General features: G+C 35.7%; 1 protein-coding gene and 1 pseudogene across 21 annotated transcripts in view; both read left to right on the top strand.

The window, feature by feature from the left end:
* The window catches only part of RBMS3 (RNA binding motif single stranded interacting protein 3), a 1,287,947-nt gene that overhangs the window by 948,861 nt on the left and 316,094 nt on the right, over window positions 1-22,992 (top strand). The window lies entirely within an intron of this gene.
* On the top strand, window positions 10,542-11,387 carry LOC118352129 (60S ribosomal protein L34-like; annotated as a pseudogene).

The raw sequence follows: 22,992 nt of genomic DNA, 5'->3' as shown, positions 1-22,992 counted from the left end.
AAATGATTAAGTATTGTGAAATTATAAAGTGACTTTGATTAGTGTAGGCAGTCAATACTAATCAGTGCACACAAAACAATACAAATGATCTTACTTTTTTAGCACAACATTTTATAAGGTGTGACTGTAATGGTTGATAAATGGTAATGGAACAGATTCATACATATCCACCCAAGCTTGTGCTTGTCATGAGGATTGGCAATCTATGAAAAACATAGGCTTAATTAAGCTTTGATGGAGCTTCTATTCTAAACCCATGAAAATGGAAAGCTTCAAGATACTAAAATGTAAATAAGTGACAAAAAATACCCTATAATAATTATCTATCTCTATGCAGTAGGGGGTAATGACTAAGAGCTCTATAAACAGACTGTCCAGACTTGAATCCTAGGCACACCAACTCTTGTCTGATTCTCAGCAAGTTAATTCTGAAACTCCATTTCCTCTTCTGAAAAAAGAAGACAATAACATAAATAGAACTAATGATGTCATGAGTATCAAGAAGATGATTGTGAAGAGTTTATGACAATTCATGGCAAATTGAAAGCATTTGATAAGCCACAGAGAAGACAAGCATCTTCTTACAAAGAAAAACGTTTTAAAACAATGCTTAAATGTTATGGGCCTAGCAGTCTCCTGAGTATCATGTTAATGTGAAGATTCTAGTGCTTTAAGTCTCTCAGGGGACCAGAAATTCTGCATTTCCTAAAGTTTCTAGATTATATTGGTTTTGCTGGTCCATGGAACATACTTTGGATATAAAGGAGCTAAACTTTATAGTTATATTCTTACCTAAGTCTTGGGTTATCAGTTGTTAATTTATAAATGTAGTAATTTGATTCATGGCAGATGATGAGAAAGAGCTCTTTATGATACAAAATATCTGAAAAGCTTCCATAAGTGATGATGATCCAAGACAAAATGTTGAACCAGATGTCTAAGGAACAAAAGAACTCATCCAAAATTTCATTCATGTCATATTTGTAACGTGTGCTATGCTTTGTGTCTGAGGTTAGTGTGCCTATGATTCAAATCTGAGTTGTCTGTTTATTGAGCTCTTAGCCATAACACTCTACTGTCTATGGATAGAAACTATTACAGAATAATTTTTTTAATAATTTTTGTCCCTTATTTACATTTTAGTATCTTGAACCTTTCCATTTTCATAAATTTTTAGACAGAAACTTTTTCAAAGGTTAATTAAGTCTATGAATTGCTATGGCCCAGGAATGTGGCTAATGTTATAAGGTTGATATGCTTCAATATCAATGAGACTTTTTGATATTTTGATTTATTTAGTTTTCATTTGTTTGTTTTTAACATGATCTCTTTGAGCTGCTGTCTGCTGTGATTGTTCTGGCATTATTATTTCTTTGCTGAAGAAAAAAGTTGAAATTTAAATGGAAGACACTAATTTGCTTTTAAGTTGCCTAGCCTTTTTTGGCTTTTGTTTCTGGTAAAGCTTGTTGCATCTCTTTTTCAAAGCAGTGTCTTGGGATTTCTGCTAGATTAGTTAATTTAGTTCACTACCGTTTCCCTTAATATCATCTATATTTTTCCCTTAATTTTCCACTTAGCAATTTATTATCCTGCTCAATGTATGTCATGGTTCAAAATTCTATATTATTCAAATTTTGAATCCTTTAATTTTTGTTGATCATCTTCTAGATATTTCTCTCCTCCTTTAAAGTAAACCTACCTTTATTTTAGTGGAATTTTATGGCTGAGTTAAGATTTTTGCTTACTGCTGTCAATGGTCTGCCACTGGGCTTTGAAGATGCAGGGTTGGATTCCACTTTTCCTTTGTTCTCCTTGTATCTGCCCTGTTAAATGTCCATAGTGAGTAGTACAATGCTTATAACTCAGAGAGATGGTTGAATAAGCTCCTAGGTTTGGACCCCCCCAAACCCACCTTATCAAAATTTCAGCCCCTACTTCTTACCATAGGGGCTGTACCATAGCTACTGTGCACCCACAATGCACATATTTTCAAACTGGAGAAAAAATGTGATAGATGTGGTCATAATTAGTCATATATATGTATGTCTATATGTATATCTATATGAAAATTTATGCAGTCATGACACTTTTAGAATTGAAAGCATTGAAGGAGCCTATTACACATGTTGACATCTCCTAGTGTTTTCTTTTCTTTTTTTTTTTTTTTTCTCCTAGTGTTTTCAATGAAAGTGCCAATTTATATAACCTATTTCTAAGCTCTGGAAAGAAGGGAATGTGAAAATTAACTGATAATAAATAAATATTTTATTTTTTTTCTAGGAAAACAGTCAATGCCTTATATGTATTAACCAGGTCATTTCAAATATATACCATGGATGATACCTGATTCTTGTGGTAAAAAAAAATTGACAGTGAAAAACAAGCAGACATTCCTTTTTTTTTTTTTAAGATTTTATTTATTTATTCATGAGAGACACAGAGACAGAGAGAGAGAGAGAGAGAGAGAGGCAGAGACACAGGCAGAGGGAGAAGCAGGCTCCATGCAGGGACCCTGATGTGGAACTCGATCCCAGGTCTCTAGGATCATACCCCAGGCTGAAGGCAGCGCCAAACTGCTGGGCCATTAGAGCTGCCCACAGGCAGACATTCCTAATGTGACCAAAAGATAATGACAGAGCCAAGCTGTCAACACAAACTACAAACACACAAAATTCCAACACTACAGGGAAATGGGGATCAGAAATAGATGCTTCACACCCCAAAGTTTTCTGACCATACTAATTGTTTGATGGCTCTGACCATCTCCAAATAATTGTTATCTTTAAATTCTACCCATGTGATTCTTCTCACTTCATTTAACTTCTCACTTCATTTAAATTGAGATTTCCTTTCCATGGGAACCTAGGAATAAAAGATACAGAAATAAGAGGGGATGATCCACCAATGAGTTGTTCATAGAAAGCTTGTACCGCTAGGGCACCATCTTTAAATTTTGTTTATTAATATAAATGAAATAAAACATCTGGCTCTTCCAAGAATATCTTTAGCTGTGAATATAAATGTGAGCTAGTTTTAATAAATGTCTGGGGGTATTATTGGTATAAGTTTGTTACCCACCAACATGAAAGACAGTGAAGTCCTTGGAGGCAGAGTTTCCTGCCTGATGAGACAAAAGTTGTGCCTCATTTTCTTTAACAGTTTAGGTCATACAATGCCTCTCATAGAGTAGGAACCTCAAAAAAATGTGTATTGAATTAATATCCCTCCATAGAGTAGGAACCTCAAAAAAATGTGCATTGAATTAATATCTCTCCACACTTTATCCCTATGACTTATAATGTAATAAACAACAACAAAAAAAGACTTAGTGTTTTTAAACCACCCCCATGAACATCTTGAGAAAGAAAGAGAGATTTAATTCTTATCATATCCTATAAAATGCACAAACTGGCCAGTAACTCCTAAAAATTTCTTAGTAGCCAATGTTAATATATCTAACAATTGTAATTAAGTTTGTTTTTGTTTTTGTTTTTTTACACAATGCAGACAGACCTCTCTGGGTTATCAGTAATGCCATTTTGGGATATATGAAGAAAGAACAATTTTCTATAGTTTTGGTTATTGAAGTGGCCATGAAGGCATATTTGCAGCCTTTAAGGAAGCTTTTTCCTGATTTTCCTAATAGTTTGATGACTTTCTGCCAAAAGGAATAGAAAAGTCTTTTAGGGATTCTGGAATAATATAGTAGCATTGAGGAGTCAGTTAATGAGCTAAAGATTGGGTAGTCACCAGAGACAGTTTTTAGAGATAAAAGAACTCCAATACCCTCAGGAGTTCTGTACTCTCTAACAACTCAAGTGATTAGTCTAACCACAGCACAACATCATTGGGAAGCTCCTCAAAATATATTAGGATCAGTGATACCCATAGCATATTTCTTTAAAAGATATATTTCAGATAAAGAGATTAATTAGTCTTGGTCAATTCAAGTGTTCCTTGAGAGCAACTCTTGGTTGGTTTATGGCTGCATTCCCAGTGACAAGTTCACTAGTACCTGGAGGGACAGGAACTCAATAATTATTTTGGATGCATTAATGGATTAATTATTCAAATGGATAATTTCTATAGCTTTAATTTCCTAATTTTGATAAAATTTTTAAAATAAAATCTGTTAAAAGTTTTCTACTAAGTACTGCAATTGGTTGCACTACAAGTTAGTATGAAACACCCTTGAAAATCGTGAAATTTTCTAGTACTCACTTTGACCATGAATCTCACTACTTTAAAGACAGGAAGAGGATAATGTCTCTAATTTGCATCCAGAAATGTGATATTTAAGGGAATTGGATGCTGAGTACATCTGTTCAGCAAGGTTACTCTTAGCCTGTATGTATTTGTGTGACTTGTCATTGTTTTCCAAAGTTGTGACAATGATTCTTTTTAAATATGTTACATCAACCCAATGGAATGGGTTTATAAAGTATTATTCAGGGAAATAGAATTGAGTCAAGAAAATCTCATTTAACCAAACATCAACTTGGTAATAGGCTTAGATGAAAAAAAAAATAGTTTGTTTCTTTGGAGCCATAGATGTTAGAAGATACTTAAGTACTTTGATTATTAACCCTGTTAATTGAAGCTTAGTTGTATATGTGGATTGAAGCATAGTTTAGAAAACTTCTAGGTTAATGGGGTTTATTTCTGAACACCAAATAGGAAAGTGTTCTTAGAGGCCTTTCCAAAAAAGGAAAAGTAAGTGCTTATTTGAACTGGCTAGAGGAAAAAGAAAGGAATAGTATTTAAAGCGCAAGGATGAGTAGGAGGAGTAGAACTAATGGCAAAGATCAATGCTTAGTGAAAATAATCTGGTTCTCTTGGTAATACCAGCTAAATGAATGCATACAATAACTGGTGAAGACCCTTGTAACCATAATAAGGCATTTCTACTCTCTTAGAAACCAGTTCTTACCAGATTACTGGTAAGATAAATGCCGGGAGTTAAATATTTACTTAGTCTGCACGTGAAAGGCTGTGTGGCTCAAACCTTTTTAGTATCTTTATTGGTCTTTTATTAGCATGAGGCCACTGAAGAACAAATAAATTCTACATAGCCTTGGGAGAAAATACAACGCATTATATATCAGTGACTCAAGTCATAGTTGAATTTTGTCATTTTTTTCTTCGTAAAACATCATCATATTTTGAAAGCAAAATAGTTTACATATTTTAGCCATAGGTAGATTTAAGGATTCTAACATTTTACACCAAAGAAATATTTCAATAATTTGGTATCCTTTTTCCTCCTCTCCTACCCAATTCCTGTCCCTCCCAGCTTAAAATAGTCAGTTTGTCAGGAATGATACCGTGAACTTAAACATTCTGATAATAGCCTCTTCTATGCAAACAGAATTGATGGCAGTATAAACAGTTGCTCTAAATAAGTAAGCACCAACTTCTCTGTTTCTCTTTGGGCTTTTATAACTTTCTCAGAACCCATTTCATTTTAAGAACAACTTGTTGGTCACCAGTAAAAAACAATGTGATCTTTTTCATTTCAAATGTTTTATATGCTCCAAAAAGAAAAAAAAAATTAATTATTCCCTCATATCTGGTACTGTGGTAGGGATTCTATATGAAAGTTTCCAACTGCACAGTATAGATAAAGTTTCTAATCTTAATTAAATACCAGTGCTATTATCTGAAAGTACCAGTTCATATCTAATGTTTAATAAGATTTCCTTCAATGGCTCCACATCTCACTCCACGTAAGAGCCAGACTTTATTTTTTTTTTTTTTAAGATTTTATTTATTTATTCATGAGAGAAACAGAGAGAGAGAGAGAATGGCAGAGACACAGGCAGAGGGAGAAACAGGCTCCATGCAGGGAGCCCAACGTGGGACTTGATCCTGGGTCTCCAGGACCAGGCCATGGGCTGAAGGCAGTCGCCAAACCGCTGAGCCACCTGGGCTGCCCAGAGCCAGACTTTAGACTCCTCGACAAGACCTTAGAATATTTATTGCTAGTCTCTAGTTAACACTCTCCTCGTCTCTCCTTTCTCTCTTATTTATTCTGGTATATTCATTCTAGGTACTCTGCTGTTGGGGGGAGCTCCACAGGCATAATCGTGTATCAGAGCCCCAGCACATGGCATTTCCTCTTCTTCGATTGGTATTCTCCCAAATTTTCATTGGCTTTCTTATCTCTTTAAAGTGTTTGTTCAAACGTCACCTTCTCAAAAGGAATTTCCTGAATAGCCCATTGAAAATTCTATCACCCCTACTCCAGTACTTCCTATCCTCATCTCCACATTATTTTTCCTCATAGTGCTTATAATATATTAAGTAATTCCTATTTATTTATTTATTTATTTATTTATTTATTTATTTATTTATTTTTTAGTGATTCTCTTTTTTAATTGTTTATTTCTACCCACTAGAATGAAACTTCTCTGAGGGTAGGGATCATTGTGATTGTCACTGCTATATGCCCAGGGCACAGAACCATCCCTGGCATCTAGTGGGTGTTTAATGTTTGTTTAATGAATGGATAAATGCATATATATTGCAGCTTATATTTTCACTAGTCTCTTGAACATTTTCACTATGTCAGTAGAAATGTATGTTTTTGGGTTCTAGAATCTTGCATGGCAAATAGATGAGATAGAGGAAGAGTTGACTCTTTTTTATACTTGGATGGAAAGGAATGTCACATAATTGAGTGTGATTATGTAAAACCAATACTATCTTTTAATCATTCTCTCTATTAGTTGAATATTAATATAATTGAAAATCTGTCATTTGCCTCACTGGCATTAGTTTTGTAACTTTTTTTATTAATAGCTATTTATATAGCTGCCAAGAGAACATATTTTTTTTTTCAAATTGGTTACTTTGTATGGAAATAGTTTTAATATTTAGCATTATTGTATAAGTAGGAATTATACCATCATAAATATTAATTATTAGCCTCAAAACATTCTTTAGTTTTACAGTTCAATCATTTACCTAAACCCTACTGATCTACTCAATTTAATAATCTACTAAAATCAGGGATTATCCTGCTGGCACTGAACAGGGCAAATAAGAATGAAAAAAAGTTTTACTGTCCTATGTTTGTACTCAATAAGTCAGTTGTTGAAATTATCTGGATATGTAAATTTTTAACCAAATCTGTTTTCTGCCTCAAAAAAAAAAAAAAAAAAAAACTGGGGAATAATGTGCTTGTTCCCTCACTCCCAAAGAAATTGGAAAGATAACAGGTGGAAAACATTGGTGATGAATGAATGAGGTCTGGCTTTCGGTATGTGATGAAATATTCTTTTGAAAAATAGAGCTCTCTACTATTATCAGATTGACCCTGACATAGGTTGGAAAATACCAATTTTTCTTTGGTAAGAACCCATCATTTAGTCATTTTTGACTCTCAGAGATTTTATAATCTATCCCATAGGTTCTGAAGATGTGATCCCTAGACTAACAACATTGGTATTACTTGTTTGAAATATAAATTCAGACTTCTGAATTAGAAACTCTAAGAGTGGGACCCAGTCACTCAAGATCAGTTTTTTTTTTTAAACAAGACTTCAAGGTGATTCTGATGCAAATAGTTGAGAAATAATGGTTGATCCTATTCTAATAAATATGCATTGAGCCGATATTTTATATAATACACTATGTTTTGTGGAGAGAGGGGGACAAAGATGTAAAATACACATTTTCTATTATAGAAGAAGTTATGATGAAAATACTAACTGGCAAGACTCTGAGGAAAAGTCTTCTGCAGTGACACTTTACTAGCACACATTACCATTACTGATGGACCCCTGCAACATTGACATGGTCTTTCTCTGGTCTTTGATTTTGTTTTTTGTCTGTAGAATTCTGTAGTCATATTTGTCAATTTAAATTTATAAGATAAAAGGTAAAAAATATATATATATGAATGAAATATAAAAGCTTCTGCAATCCTCTAAGTATAGCAAATGATGTTCATGAATAAAATTTAACACAAAAGAAGTGTTCTTTTTAAATCACACATGTATAAATTTCAACTCAGGAAATAGTACAAAGAGTAACCTATTAGAATAAGTATAGCAGATGCCCCACAAGACACCTCCTTTATTTTTTCTGAGCTGCACAATTAGTCACCTATTCAGTGACTCTGATGTCATTCTTATTAAAAACCATAATGTTTGATATGCTATCAATTAAATTCAGGCAGAAAAAAAACAGAAACCACTCTAGGTATTTCAGACTAAGGATCTTTAATACAAGAATTCTTTACAAAAAAAAAATCATTTCAAAAGAAAAAAAAAAAACTTAGAAGGACTGAAAGGAGAAAGAGAAGAGGATGAAGTGATTCAGAGATTAATAATAGCAACAAACTGCTATTAACCCTCAAACTGGCCAAACAAAACTGAGGAGGGAGTATCAGCAGGTAACACCTACCACTAGCTCTGCAGCAAGACTCTGCTACTGTTGAAACTACCACCAGTCCCGCTGTGAGAGCAGCCAGATGCCCCTGCTGGCCCAGGATGACACTGCCATTTCAAGCAATAGTGCTGGAGCTAGCAGCTGAATGGAAGCTGCTGAAGCTTGCTGGAAACTCTAGCTGGCCACTGATGCTGGTGACACCTACAGAAGCCACAAGAGAAAAAGTGCATTTGCTACTTCCTATCTTCCACTCTCCCACTTGTTCTTGGCATTGGCAGACTTAAGCAGTAGTCAGCTGGGAAATCCAGGAAATGCAGTTTTCAGGGTCTTAGCACCTGGGATACAGATAAATACACAATGAAGCTGAAAAAAAGGGGGCAAATGACCTGCATTGGCAGAACATATCTTAAAACAATCAGAACATATCTTAAAACAATCAGAAGTCAGAATGTCAGAACGTAAGTAAGTGATCCTTGGCATTCTACCTGTGATTGTTTTTTCAAATATTCTTCAACTATGGAACTAAAGTTTAGAAAGGAAATAAATTCATTATAAATTAGAGGCAGTGTGGTGGCAGGAAGTGATGTTTGGCAGGTTAAATCCCTACCTGTTTTGGGTACTGTTGAGGTACTCCTCTGACCCATCTATTTCCCTCTGCCAAGTTAGTCACTCAACCCTGGTTGCTCGGAGCACTGGTTGCTACTAGCTTACAACTACCCTGTTCTGAGAATTCCCCTGGACAGAAAGGAGTTGTCTTACATACTCTGGGGGAGCCTGCTGTGGTGATCGATTGATATGGAAGTATAAAAAGCCTTCTTCATTGTCTCAAGCCTGTCTTGGGGAATATGCTCTCCATGGAAGAGACCAAAGCTGAACTTCACCTGAGGCCACATCTTCTTACAGGCTTCATCATTCCCTCCCATGCTTCCTTTTCCTTGAATCACTCCTTGGTAAGCCATATGCACTTGGATCTCTGTCTCAGGCCCTGCTTCTGGGGACACCAACCTGAGACACTGCCCATACTCTTTTTTTCACTCCTTTCTTTCGAGCTTCACATGAGTTGCCTCATTGCACTGTTGACAAAATTGGGTCACAGAAAGCCATCTATCTAAGTACCTTGTCCAAGATCATATTGCATTGTTGGAAATAAAACTAGTGTTGTTACCCTAGAGTCACTATCGTGACTGACCGTAGTAGTCACTGTTGCTAAGCTCAGCAAAATAAAAGAAATTCAGGACCACTTTTACTGTCTTTGTAATTTCCCTTAGGACCTACTAAAATGGGAGTCCAAAGCAACCGGTAGATAAAAATTAACAGTTTGAGAACAGAGATCTCACTGGAGTATTAGCTTAGTGACTCCCAGACCACTAGGAGGGTTCCATGGGTGATTTGTTAAGCTTTGGTATGATTCTAGATTCTTCCCTCATTCCACTTTATTCCTCATTTTTTATTTCCTCCCCACACTCAGCACTAGTGTCTTTGTTTTTATTTTTGAGAGCACTCATCCAAAGGAAGAAGAACTAGCTTCTTATTGGAGCTGACTGAACACATCAGTATCCATCCAGTATTGTTTAACTTTGACTGTGTTGGCAAGTGCCCTTTCATAGAATCATGTCTAGCTGTCTTTCTGAAGACATTCTACCTCGGTGCTCTTTGCCAAGTTTCAAATTACAGTGTTTTATATAAGGCTTCCATTTGGCAGGGTATTTTTTGTTTTGTTTTGCCAGTTTCTGATCTCTAACACAGAATGACCATGAAGTCACACTTTATAATTGTTGATTGGTCTCTGCTGATGATTGAAAACTTTCATACACAGTAAATAATATTTAATATATTTCCAACTGCATAAAAGGCAGAAAGGGACCTTATTGTGTGTTGAATGGTGTCTCCTCAAAATTCATTTGTTGAAATCTAAGTTTGCAGTACCCCAGACTGTGACCTTATTTTGGAATAGGGTCGTATCAGATATAAATAGGTTAAGGTGAGGTCATACTGGAATGGGATAGACTCCCAATCCAGTATGACTGATGTCCTTATAGAAAGGGCGAATTTGGAGACAGCCATGCACACAGAGATAACATAGTGTGAAAATAAAGGCAGACATTTTCTTTTTTCTCTTCTGGGGACATTGTATAGTGGCATTTAGAATGGTCCAGCATTTGACATAGGACCATCAGCTGTCCTACAATATATCCTCTAACAAAACTAGATTATCTCAAACCCCTGGTGACAGAATTATTTACCTCTATACCAAAAAGGTTGAGGAAGCACCAAAACCCATGTGTGGCATGTGCCCAGGAGTTTGTCACATGAGACCTAAAATTCTGAGATTATCTAAATAGAAAAAAAAAAACCTGGGGTACCTGGGTGGCTCAGTCAGTTGAGTGTCTGATTCTTGGTTTCGGCTTAGGTTGTGATCTCAAGGTTCTGGGAATCAAGCCCCACCCACATCAGGCTCTACTCTTGACACAGAGTCTGCTTGAGATTCTCCCTCCCTCTCCATCTGACCCTCCCACTTGTGCTCTCTCTAAAATAAATAAATAAATCTTAAAAAAAAAATGAAAAAAACCCTGTCAACGGGGCCTTTGGTGGTTCCATGTGTGCTAATGTATCTGTGACAGAATTAAGCACGCTTTCCACATTGAGAAGCATAAAATTGTTGTGAAAGTGTTGATAGCACAAGCACAGAATCAGAAAGCTAAGTTTAAATATTGAAGCTTTTCCAAGTAGTTAAAAAAATCAAAAGAATAAAAACAAAGAAAAAGAAAGGAAGAGATCAGGGCAATATTTCTGCACCCCAAGTCATGCCAAAGATTGCCCACAAACCGCTAGAGCTAAGGGTAAGTCAAGGAACAGATTCCCACTCACTGCTCCCAGAAAGAACCAACCCTGATGACGCCTTGATGTTGTAACTTCTAGCCTCCATAACCGAGAGACAATAAATTTCTATTAAGTCATACAGTGTGTGTTTTTTCTTTATGATAGCCCTAAAATTCAGGCCTTAATCCATATGTCCTCCTGCTATATTATAAATAGAACTAATTTTAATGAGTGCTATTTAGTGAAGTTCTACCCAAGGATGCTGTTTATCAATTAGAACTTCTCGGTTTTTACATGAATGTCTTCATGCTTTTGTATCCTGTTTTTATTTTTTATTTTTTTTTAATTTTTTTTTTAATTTTTATTTATTTATGATAGAGAGAGAGAGAGAGAGAGAGGCAGAGACACAGGCAGAGGGAGAAGCAGGCTCCATGCACTGGGAGCCCGATGTGGGATTCGATCCCGGGTCTCCAGGATCGCGCCCTGGGCCAAAGGCAGGCGCCAAACAGCTGCGCCACCCAGGGATCCCTGTATCCTGTTTTTAAATGCCTACTTTGTTTTATTTATTTTGCATTATTATGTATTTTGCTATTGTATTTGTTGTTATTCTTGCTTATTCTATTTGGGAAGTGTTTAGTCCTTTTTTTTTTTTTAGCTCTTCTATAGATTACTTTTAAAAATTAAATATAATGTTGATACATCTATAATTTAGACAAAAATAAGGAAAATAGTAAACTTACTTTCTCTCCCATTACATCTCTCCTCCAGTTTCCAAAGTCAGTATTATTGTTTTTACATCCAACTTCTTAATATTTACCTTTTGTATAAAACCATCATAACCTAAATTATTCAGTTTTAGTTCTGCATTCAAATGAAATCAGTATTCCTTTTCAATTGTTTTATATAATGGCTATGCAGTTCTTGAATTCTCATTTTTATTTATATCACAATTTTCTGAATTCCATAAACACGTAGTTTATAGAGAAACCATCATGGTCCAATGTTTGTGCATATTTCAGAATCTCTTTTTTTTTTTTTTTACATTTATACATGACTGATAACTATACTGCCTATAAAATTTTTGAGTCATTTCCCCCTATTCAAACCTCATTGCACTGCAGGATTTTTTTGGGTTTTGTTTGATTTGGTTTTGCTTGCTTTGTTTTTTGTGTTTTTTCTGATATAGGGTTACTAAAGTAATGCTGACTTTCTACCTGATGGCTAAATTTCTTTTTCAGGATGTCTGTCTCAAAAGTTATTTTTCTATCCCTGAAATCCAATTGCTATCATTTCTCTTCTATCAAATTTTTACTAAAATGTAGTTTTCCATTTTGATTTATGTTTATGAAAGTAGTTATTATTATTATTATTATTATTATTATTATTATTATTATAGAAATGTTCGGTTACACCTTTGAGTATTTTTGTTTGGTGCTGTTTTCCTGAAGCCTGCCCATCATATCTATGACTTGTTTTCAGAAGTTATGTATTCTACTTCTCATTCCAAATTTCACTGTATTTGGCAAATGTATATTAACATCCATTGTCTGGAGTTATAGTGTTTTCCCAGGGTTTTTTTTTTTTATTTTATTTTTATAGATACCCTTAGCTTCCCCTTTTTTTTTAAATTCCTCATTTTATTCAGTTTTTCAGAAAACATTGTCCACAGGCAATCTGGGACAGTTTTCTTGAAAACTAGATATAAGAATGCAGGATAATCTAATGAGTTATTACACTTTTGAGTTTAGTATGGTATAATAGGAAAAGGCCCCAAGTGGGGCTTGGGCCAGATTTCAACTACTTCTCTGTCACACCTTGTGTGTTTTGTTGTTACTGTTTTTTTGCCCTAGCATCTTTGCCATAGACATCTCTGCCACAAACATTTTGGCTGCATAACTAATTGGCTCTAAGGCAATTTTGTCATAAAAGATAAAATAATAAAAAATAAAAGAGGGACATTAAAAAGGACATAATGAAACATTAAAAAAAATAATGAAATTGCCATAAGGCAATTTTGCTGTTAAAGATAAAATAACAAAAAATAAAAGAGGGGCATTAAAAAGGACATAATGAAACATAAAAGAAAATAATGATAATAAAATTAATTATTAATCCCTTCCTTCTTTAAGAGAGATTATCAGTTTTCCAAGTACTAGGATGCATATTGGTAACTGAGATTTGTATGGCATTATGAAAGCCTTCTACCCTATTCTTGGCATATCATCACATTTCATTAATAGACGTCCCAAAGATCTATGGAAACTGAGAGAGAAATGCTAATTCTATAATGCTTTTCTGACTGAGCTTTGTATCATTATAACATTTGGTCCCATAGTAATGTAATTGTGTCACTGTTATGTCATTATCTAATATAGCGTAGTATGCAATCTGGCTTTGAACTCTTGTATTTGACACTTCCAGTAAGGTTTATCACAATATTTTCTATCAAGTTGATATACACAGTTGTTACCATCTATTATTTTAAGACCAATACCACCTGCTTGTCACTGTATAGACCATTATGAGAGCTAGCTAAGATTTCTATAATTTAAAAATGGGAATTTTGTCAATGGAAAAATAAAACCAAACTGACAGTAGCTTCAATACATTCACTCTGCCAAAGGGGGTTGATTTGTCAATGGAGAAATAAAACCAAACTATCAGCCAGTTATTTTTATCATTTATAGAAAAATTATCTTATGGCCAAGTAGTTATGTGACAAAAGTGTCTGTGGCGAAAATGTTTGCAATAAGAGTGTGTATGGCCAAGATGTTTATGGCAAAGCTCCCTAGAACCCAGTCACACACCAGTGCTGTGACCCCAATTAGAATACCAAAACTCTGAATCTCAGTTTCTTTACAAAGTTGCCACAAGAATTAAGTAAATAACCTACCCAAAGCTATAAGTTACATGTGAACCACAAATAGAAGCACTAGCTACTATCACCTTATTTATTTTATTTATGATTATTATAAAGCATCCATAGGGCAGAAGTAAGTAAGATTGGTCTATGCAGGACCCTGGCAGCAATCCTTCCCCTTTGCTCAACTCTGGTTAGTCTGATGTTAAGGGTGTTTTGTTTTGTTTCCCATTCTTCAACCTCTGTCAACAAATGATTCATTGCAACTTTAATTGATAGAAGATATTCTCTTGGATTGGGGATGGTGGGAGAGAAGTGAAGACAGGGGGTTTAAAAAATATTTCACATAGGAACTTGGCTTTCAAGTACTTACATGCATTCAATTTTGAGAGAATTTAAAGGAGATTTATAATATCATTAGGAGTTAGGAAGCAGGCCTTATACCAAACACTAAGGAAACTGATAGGATTTTGCTTGGAGAAGAAAAGTCAGAAGGGAGATTTAGTACTCTAGGATTTGTGATACGGATGAGATTAATAACCAGCTGAGACTCTTTGCCTCCAGTGATTATAGGGCAAATGAAAATTGGCTCTAGTTTCATCAATGATAATCTCCAGACAGTGAAGGCGGGGTTGGGCTTCGTTGTAGGGAGGGGCCACCCACTTGTGATATCAGGGGACTGGGAAAGGCTACTTGTTCCCCTACTCTGTAAATGCTTCCTAGTATCTCAGGGATTGATGCCATAATTTCCATGATTAAAGTGTTATCACTTTGATTAGGAAACAAAATATTCTGTCACCCCGGAGATAATATAACAATTCAAAGAGAATGAGTTAGCTGGTAGTTTCCTTAAAAAAAAAAAATGATTGACATTGGAGAGAGGGTTAGAGGATGTGGAGTTCTTCAAGGGCGAAGAAGTTTACATTACCTCAACAGGAAAAGAGTACAGCATGTGGGGTCTGGGGCCTGTCTATCTCTTAATTTTATTGAGACCCAACCCTTAGTAGGATCTGTAAGCCACTGACAGATTATTGCTTCACCTGATGAAGTCACATTTCTGGATATCTTCAAAAGCTGGACAAATGATTTATGGTTATCTTATGTTATTTCCTGAGCTTTCCAACCATCATTTAGTTGTGCTTGCTCATATTTAAAAGGTTAGACAAGCATTGCTCCAAATGGTCCTATGATCACATCCCACCATCAGCATCGTCTGAAAGCTTGTCAGAAACGCAAATTTGAAGGAAAGCAGGAATATGCAGAGTAGGATGACCCTAAACTTACCTCATCCTACTGCTACAGCTAAATACCGCCCACACTGGTGTAAATAATTCAAAAAATGACCCAAAGGCTGGCAGAACAAACTCCACAACTAAAGGTAGAGATGAAGCCACATTGAAAAGGGTAGAAAGGGTGGAGATACTTTGGGAAGCTAAACAAACCTGGGGCAGTCCATGGGAGGTAGGGAGCAGAGAAGGGCAGGAAACAGACTATCACACCAGGGAGTGGGCACAGGGCAGAGAGATTCCCATAACATTTGGCTTTGAAAACTAGAAGTTTCAAATTCTGGGAGTTCTTCCAACCAGTGAGACTTAAAGCCTGGAATTTTAAACACCAATGAGCTTGGTTTTGGGAGAGCCTAGAGGGCAAGAGGAAGCTGAGTCCTTACCCTTAAAGAGACAGTACAATAAACAGCCCTTGGAGATAAAGCACACAAGCAGCAGTTTGAAAAACTCCTGAAGCATCTGAGAAGGAGAGTAGTTTATTCATCTCAGAGCTTGTCCCTCAGGGACAGATTTCACTAGAAGACTCCTTGTAGAGCAAAATTGCTGGTAGGTTCCATTTCCCTCTCGACCTCCCAGCATAAATACACTGACAGCTACCAGAACCAGCACAGCACAAACATTCCCTGTCTGACTTGCTTAAAGCCAAGTCCCTTGCTCTCCCCACCATGCTTTGGTGGATACACCCATTCTAATCATGCTTGTCTCAGTCTGCACTTGGGGCCAGTTCCCTAGAAGACCTGCACAAATCTGGCCAACATTCATGTCTTTTTGAGGACTTGGTCCTGATGGCAGTGGCAGAGATGGGTGCCCTGCTGCACAACACCATGCTAAAATTGCATACCCCCACCCGTGAGAGCTTTGCAGATCTATCCCAGCAGCCCCAGTCCCTGGGGCAGTGGTAGGTCTCACTCCAGGTAAATCAGTGCATACTTTGTTAAAACTGTGCACTCCACCCCAGCCAGCCTGGTCCTAGTGGTAGCAACATGATCCTCTTCATCTGAATGAAGACCTTGCAGGCGCTGCACACTGCATGCACCCCCTTCAATATGCTTTTGGCCAGAGCCTGTTCAAACCAAGGCCACAAGCCTGGCAGTATGCAAGCAGCCCTGACAGGGGCCAGTACCATTCCAAAGTGACTCCTGTCCTAGGGTGACTGGAAGATAACCATACACACGAGTCAAACTGTGACACCAGCAGTGGGCTGGAGGAGACATTGATTGCAGGCCCCATCCACCAACAAAAGCTTCCCAGAGAACAACACAGGGAAAGTGCCTGGCAGTTTCATGCTACTGCATCTTGCAAACATGAGTCTGACCAACTCAAGCCCAAGGAAGCTTCAGATAGGTCCACCAAACCTATTACAATGAACAAAAACTGCCTACAACAGAGAAAGAGAGCCACTGCAGACAACCGGACTGAAGGAAAAAGTGACCAAGACACAACAGCAGTCTGTACACAAAGCACATAGAGACATCCCTGAAGCAACAGGTTCCAGTGAAGAGTGAACACTGTGCTATAGAGCACTACAGGACCTCTTTTTCACAAGGCCATTACTTTCGAGAGCAAGAGACATAGCTGACTTTCCTAACACAGAGAAAAACACAGAGTTAGGCAAAATGAGGGGACAAAAGAATATGTCCCAAATTAAGGAATGGGACAAAGCCACAGCAAGATACATAAGCAAAGAAGAGATAAGTAATATACCTGATAGAGAATTTAAAGTAATGGTCATAAAGATACTCACTGAACTTAAGAAAAGAATAGAGGACATCAGTGAAACATTTAACAAGTAAAAAAGAAGCGATCAGAGGTGAAGAACACAATAAATGAAATTGAAAACACACTAGATGGAATAAATAGGTGAAAGGAAGCATAATGAATTAGTGACCTGGAGGACAGAGTAATGGAAATTAGTCAAGCCGAACAGATGAGAGGAAAAAAATATGCAAAATGAGAACAGACTTAGAGAACTCAGTGAACCCATTAAGTATAATAACATTCACAGTTAGAGATCCCAGAAGAAGAGAAAGAAAAGGGGGCAGAAATTTTATTTGAAGAAATAATAGCTGAAAACTGTCCTAATCTGAGGAAGGAAACAGATATGCAGATCCAAGTGACAGAGATATCTTCCAACAAAATCAATCCAAAGAGATCTACACCAAGATACTTAGAAATTAAAATGACAAAAAAAATGATAAAGAGAGAATTTTAAACAGAGCAAGAGAAAAGAAGACAATTATATACCAGGACAAACCCATAAGTCTATCAGTGGAATTTTCAGCAGAAACACTACAGGCCAGAAGAGAGTGGCATGATATATTCAAAGTGCTAAAAGGAAATAAAATTGAAACCAAGAATACTATATCTAGCAAGGCTATCATTCAGAATAGAAGGAGAGATAAAGAGTTTGCCAGAAAAACAAAGTTAAAGGAGGTCATGACCACTTATCAGCCCTATAAGGAATTATAAAGGAGACTCTGAGTGGAAAGGAAAGACTGAGTAGGAAAAGTAGGAAGCACAAAAAACATGAAAATAAGTATATCTGTAAAAACTCAGGTGACTCACACATACAAAAAGGATGTAAAGTATGACACCATATACCTAAAACATGAGGAGCAGTGGAGTAAAGAATGGGCTCAAACTTATGCAACCATCAACTTCATGTAGACTGCTATGTACAGAGATTATTATACAAAACCTAATGGTAACCACAAATCAGAAACCAGTAACAGATGTGCAAAAAATAAATAGAAAGAAATCCAAGTATATCACTAATGAAAACTAGCAAACTATAAGAGAAGAAGGGAACAGAAAAGAACAAAAAGAGCCACAGAACAAGTAATAAAATGTCAATAAATACATACTTATCAATAATTACTGCAAATATAAATGAACTAAATGCTCCAGTCGAAAGACATAGCATAACAAAATGGATTTTTAAAAAACAAGACCTATCTATGTGCTTCCTACAAGACTCACTTCAGAACTAAAGACACCTGCAGATTGAAAGTGAAAGGATAGAGAAACTTTTATCATGCAAATGGTTGTGAAAAGAAAGCTAGGGTAGTAATACATGTATCAGACAAAATAGACTTTAAAACAAAGACTAACAAGAAAGAAAGAAGGATGCTATATAATGGTAAAGAGAGCAAGCCAACAAAAAGATATAACAGTTGTAAATATTTTTGCATCCAACATGGGAGCACCCACATACATAAAACTGTTAATAGCAGGCATAAAGGAAATAGCTGATAGTAATATAATAATAGTAAGAGACTTTAACACCCACTTCCATTGTTGGACAGATCCAAAAGAAAATCAACAAGGAAACAGTGGTTTTAATGACACAATGGACCAGATTTATTTAACAGATATATTCAGGAGAATATACTAGATAGAAGTGTACACCTTCTTTTCAAGTGCACATGGAACATTCTCCAGAATGGATTATATATCAGGCCACAAAACAAGTCTCAATAAATCAAAAAAGATGAAAGTCATACTATACATCTTTTTTTACCACAATGCCATGAAACTAGTAATTAACACAAGAAAAAAATTCCAGAAAGAACACAGATGCATGGAGGTTGCATAACATGCTACTAAACAATTAATAGATCAATAAAGAAATCAAAGAAGAAATAAAAAATCACATGCAGAGAAATAAAAACGAAAACACGATAGTCCAAATTTTTTGAGATGCAGCAAAAGCTGTTTTAAGAGAGAAGTTTATAGCAATACAGGCCTACCTAAAGAAGCAAGAACTCTCTAATAAACAACCGAACTTTACACATACAGGAGCTAGAAAAAGAAGACCATACAAAACCAAGACCAGTTGAAGGACAGAAATAATAAAGATTAGAGCAGAAATAAATAATAAAGAAACTAAAAAACCAGTAGAACAGATCAATGAAACCAGAAGGTTATTCTTTGCAAAAATCAATAAAACTGCTAAACCTCTAGCCAGACCCATCAACAAAAAAAGAAGAAAAAGAGAGAGAGAGTGGATTCAAATAAACAAAATCAGAAATGAAAGAGGAGAAATAACAACTGACACCACAAAAATACAAAGGATTGTAAGAGAATATTATGAAAAATATTTCAACAAATTAGACAAAAGAAATAGACAAATTCCTAGAAACATAACCTACCAAAACTGAAGCAGGAAGAAATAAAAAATTTGAACCGATTGACTTCCAGCAATGAAATTGAATCAGTAATCAAAAAACTCCCAACAAACCAAAGTCCAGGACCAGATGGCTTCATAGGTGAAGTCTACCAAACATTAGTTATTACCTATTCTTCTCAAACTATTCCAAAAAATAGAAGGAAAACTTCCAAACTCATTCTACGAAGCCAGCATTATCCAGATACTCAAACCAGATAAAGACATTACAAAAAAAGAAAACTACAGTCCAATACCTCTGCTGAACATAGATGCAAAAATCCTCAACAAAATATTAGCAAGCCAAACCCAACAATACATTTAAAAAATCATTCACTATGGTTAAGTAGGATTTATCCCTGGAACCAAGAGTGGAACAATATTTGTGAATCAGCCAATGTGATACATCACATTAATAAAAGGACAAAAACCATATGATCATCTCAATAGATAACATAAAAATCATTTGACAAAATACAATGTCTATTTATGATAAAAGTGCTTTACCAAAGTGGTTTGGAAGGAACATTCTTCAACATAATAAAGACCTCATATAAAAAAATCCGCAAACATATTTAACAGGAAAAACAAGTTTTCAAGTTTTCCCCTAAGCTTCTCCCCTAAAGTCAAGAACAAGACAAGAATTTTTTCCACTCTTATCATTTTTGTTCAACGTAGTAGTTCAAGTCTTAGCCACAGCAATCGGATAACAGAAAAGAATAAAAGGCATCCAAATTGGTAAAGAAGGAGCAAAACTTTCACTATTTGCAAATGACATGATACTGTACACACAAAACCCTAAAGATTCCACCAAAAAACTGCTAAAACTGATTGTTAAATGTCTATATTACCCAAATTTATCTACACATTTAATTAAATTCCTATCAAAAGATCAACAACATTTTTTCACAAAACTAGAACAAAAAGTCCCAATATTTTTATGGAACCACAAAAGACCCCTAATAGCCAGGGCAATATTGAAAAGGAAAAACAAAAATAGAGGTATCACAATTCCAGTATGCAAGTTATATTATAAGGCTGTTCTTATGTTATAACGACACCTAGGTGGCTTAACAGTTGAGCATTGGCCTTTGGCTCAGGGCATGATCCTGGGATCGAGTTCCACATCTTCTCCCTCTGCCTCTGTCTCTGCCTCTCTCTGTGTCTCTCATGAATAAATAAACAAAATATTTTTTTAAAAGGCTGTAACAATCAAAACAGTATGGTACTGGTAAAAAATAGACACACAGATCAATAGAACAGAAGAGAGAGCCAAGAAATGAACTGATGATGTTATGGTCAATTAGTTGACAAAGGAAGCAAGAATGTGCAACAGGTAAAAGATAGTATCTTCAAAAATGATGTTTGGAAAACTGGACAGCTACATGCAAAAGAATGAAACTGGACCATTTTCTTATGCATACACAAAAATAAACTCAAAATGGATTAAGAACCTAATTGCGAGACCTGAAACCATAAAAATCCTAGAAGAGAACACAGACAATAATTTCTCTGACATTGGCCCTGACAACATTTCTAAATATGTCTTCTGAAGTGAGGGAAGCAAAAGCAAAAATAAACTACTGGGACCACATCAAAACAAAAACTTATGCACAGCAAAGGAAACAACCAATAAAGCTAAAAAACAACCTACTTGAATGGGAGAAGATATTTGCAAATGACATATCCAATAAAACATTAGTATCCAAAACATGTAAGGAGCTGATATAATCCAGCACCAAAAAAACCCCACAAATAATCCAATTAAAAGTGGGTGGAACGTAAAAAAAAAAAAAAAAAAAATGGGTGGAACGGTATGAACAGACATTTCTCCTAAGAAGACATCCAGTTGGCTAACAGACACATGAAAAGCTGCTCAATATGACTTATAATCAGAGAAATACAAGTAAAAAGTATAATAAGATGTCATCTCACACCTGTTAGAGTGTCTAAAATTAAAAAAAAAAAACAAAACAAAACAAAACAAAAAACAACAACTCCAGAAACAAGTGTTGGTGATAATATGGAAGAAAAGGAATTTCTGGGAATGCAAACTGGTGCGACCACTGTGAAAACCTGTACAGAGGTTTCTCAAAAAGTTAAAAATAGAACTGTCATATGATCCAGTAATCATACCACTGTGTATTTACCCAAAGAATGCGAAAACACTAATTCAAAGGGTAACATCTCCCCCCACCGCCATGTTCATCGCAGCACCATTTACAATAGCCAGATTATGGAAGCAGCCCAAGTGTGTCTATCCATAAATGATGTATAAAGAAGTTTTGATATATATATATTTTTTTATATATATAATATGTATATTATATATGGTGTGGTGTATGTGTAATATATGTGATATATATATTACATATGGATGTGTGTATATTTATGTGTGTGTATAGACACACACACATATAATGGAATATGACTCAGCCATAAAAATGAAATTTTGCCATTTATAACAACATGGATGGAGCTAGAGAATATTAGTGCTAAGCAAAATAAATCAGTCAGAGAAAGACAAATACCATATTATTTCACTCCTACGTGGAATTTAAGAAACAAAACGAAGAGACACAAACCAAGAAATAGACTTTTAACTATAGAGAATAAACCTGGTGGTTACCAGAGGGGAGGTGGGAAGGGTTATAGGTGAAATAGGTGATGGAGATTAAGAGTACACTTATCACGATGAGCACTGAGTAATATATGGAATTATTGAATCATTATATTGTACACCTGAAACTAATATAATGCTGTACGTTAGCTACAATGTAATTTAAAAAGAAAAGAAATACAAATTAGTGGGCACCAGCCAAACCTGCTCAATCAGTGTCTGGAAGGTTAGGGGTAGGGGAGTTGAGAGGAGGGGGGGGGGTCCCAGGATTCTACATTTTAGCAAAACCTCTAGGTGATTTTTGTGCATAATAAAGTTTGAGAACCATTTATTTTGATTGTTCTTTACTGATTAAGAACATACATAAGATTCTTGTACTTATTTTCTGCCTCTTAGCAACTTAACGCTTATATGCAAACAACTTAAAAGCAGGATAAAATATTTGTTCACAGTATTCTTCAACTTTTCACTTTGCCGGCTAACCTCTTAATAGTATTTATTAGAGTCCTTTTTGCCATACAATAGATTGCCAAGATCATGATTCAGAAGCTTATTCAAATGTATTTAAAATGTTGAAATGGAAACAACCTGGAGATGTAATTGCCAAAATTTAATCAAGGATTTAATTTATAGCTCAGACTAGCCAAATGGATTTTCCCATTTTTCAGTTCACTGTTTGTACAAGGAAATTAAAAAGTATGGAATCACAAGCTGAGCAGTGAACCCTTGAAGTGTATTGCAGTGTGCTCACTGATTCTCATTTGCTATATTATATCATCCTGATCTTTGGGACTTGGAGTTTTCAAAGCTGGGCTAGAGAAAGTGGGGATGGGGGAGAAAGAGAGAA

The sequence above is a fragment of the Canis lupus genome, chromosome 23 (assembly GCF_003254725.2).
Source record: "Canis lupus dingo isolate Sandy chromosome 23, ASM325472v2, whole genome shotgun sequence".
NCBI classification, from domain to species: domain Eukaryota; kingdom Metazoa; phylum Chordata; class Mammalia; order Carnivora; family Canidae; genus Canis; species Canis lupus.
This window is presented reverse-complemented; position numbering and strand designations above follow the sequence as displayed.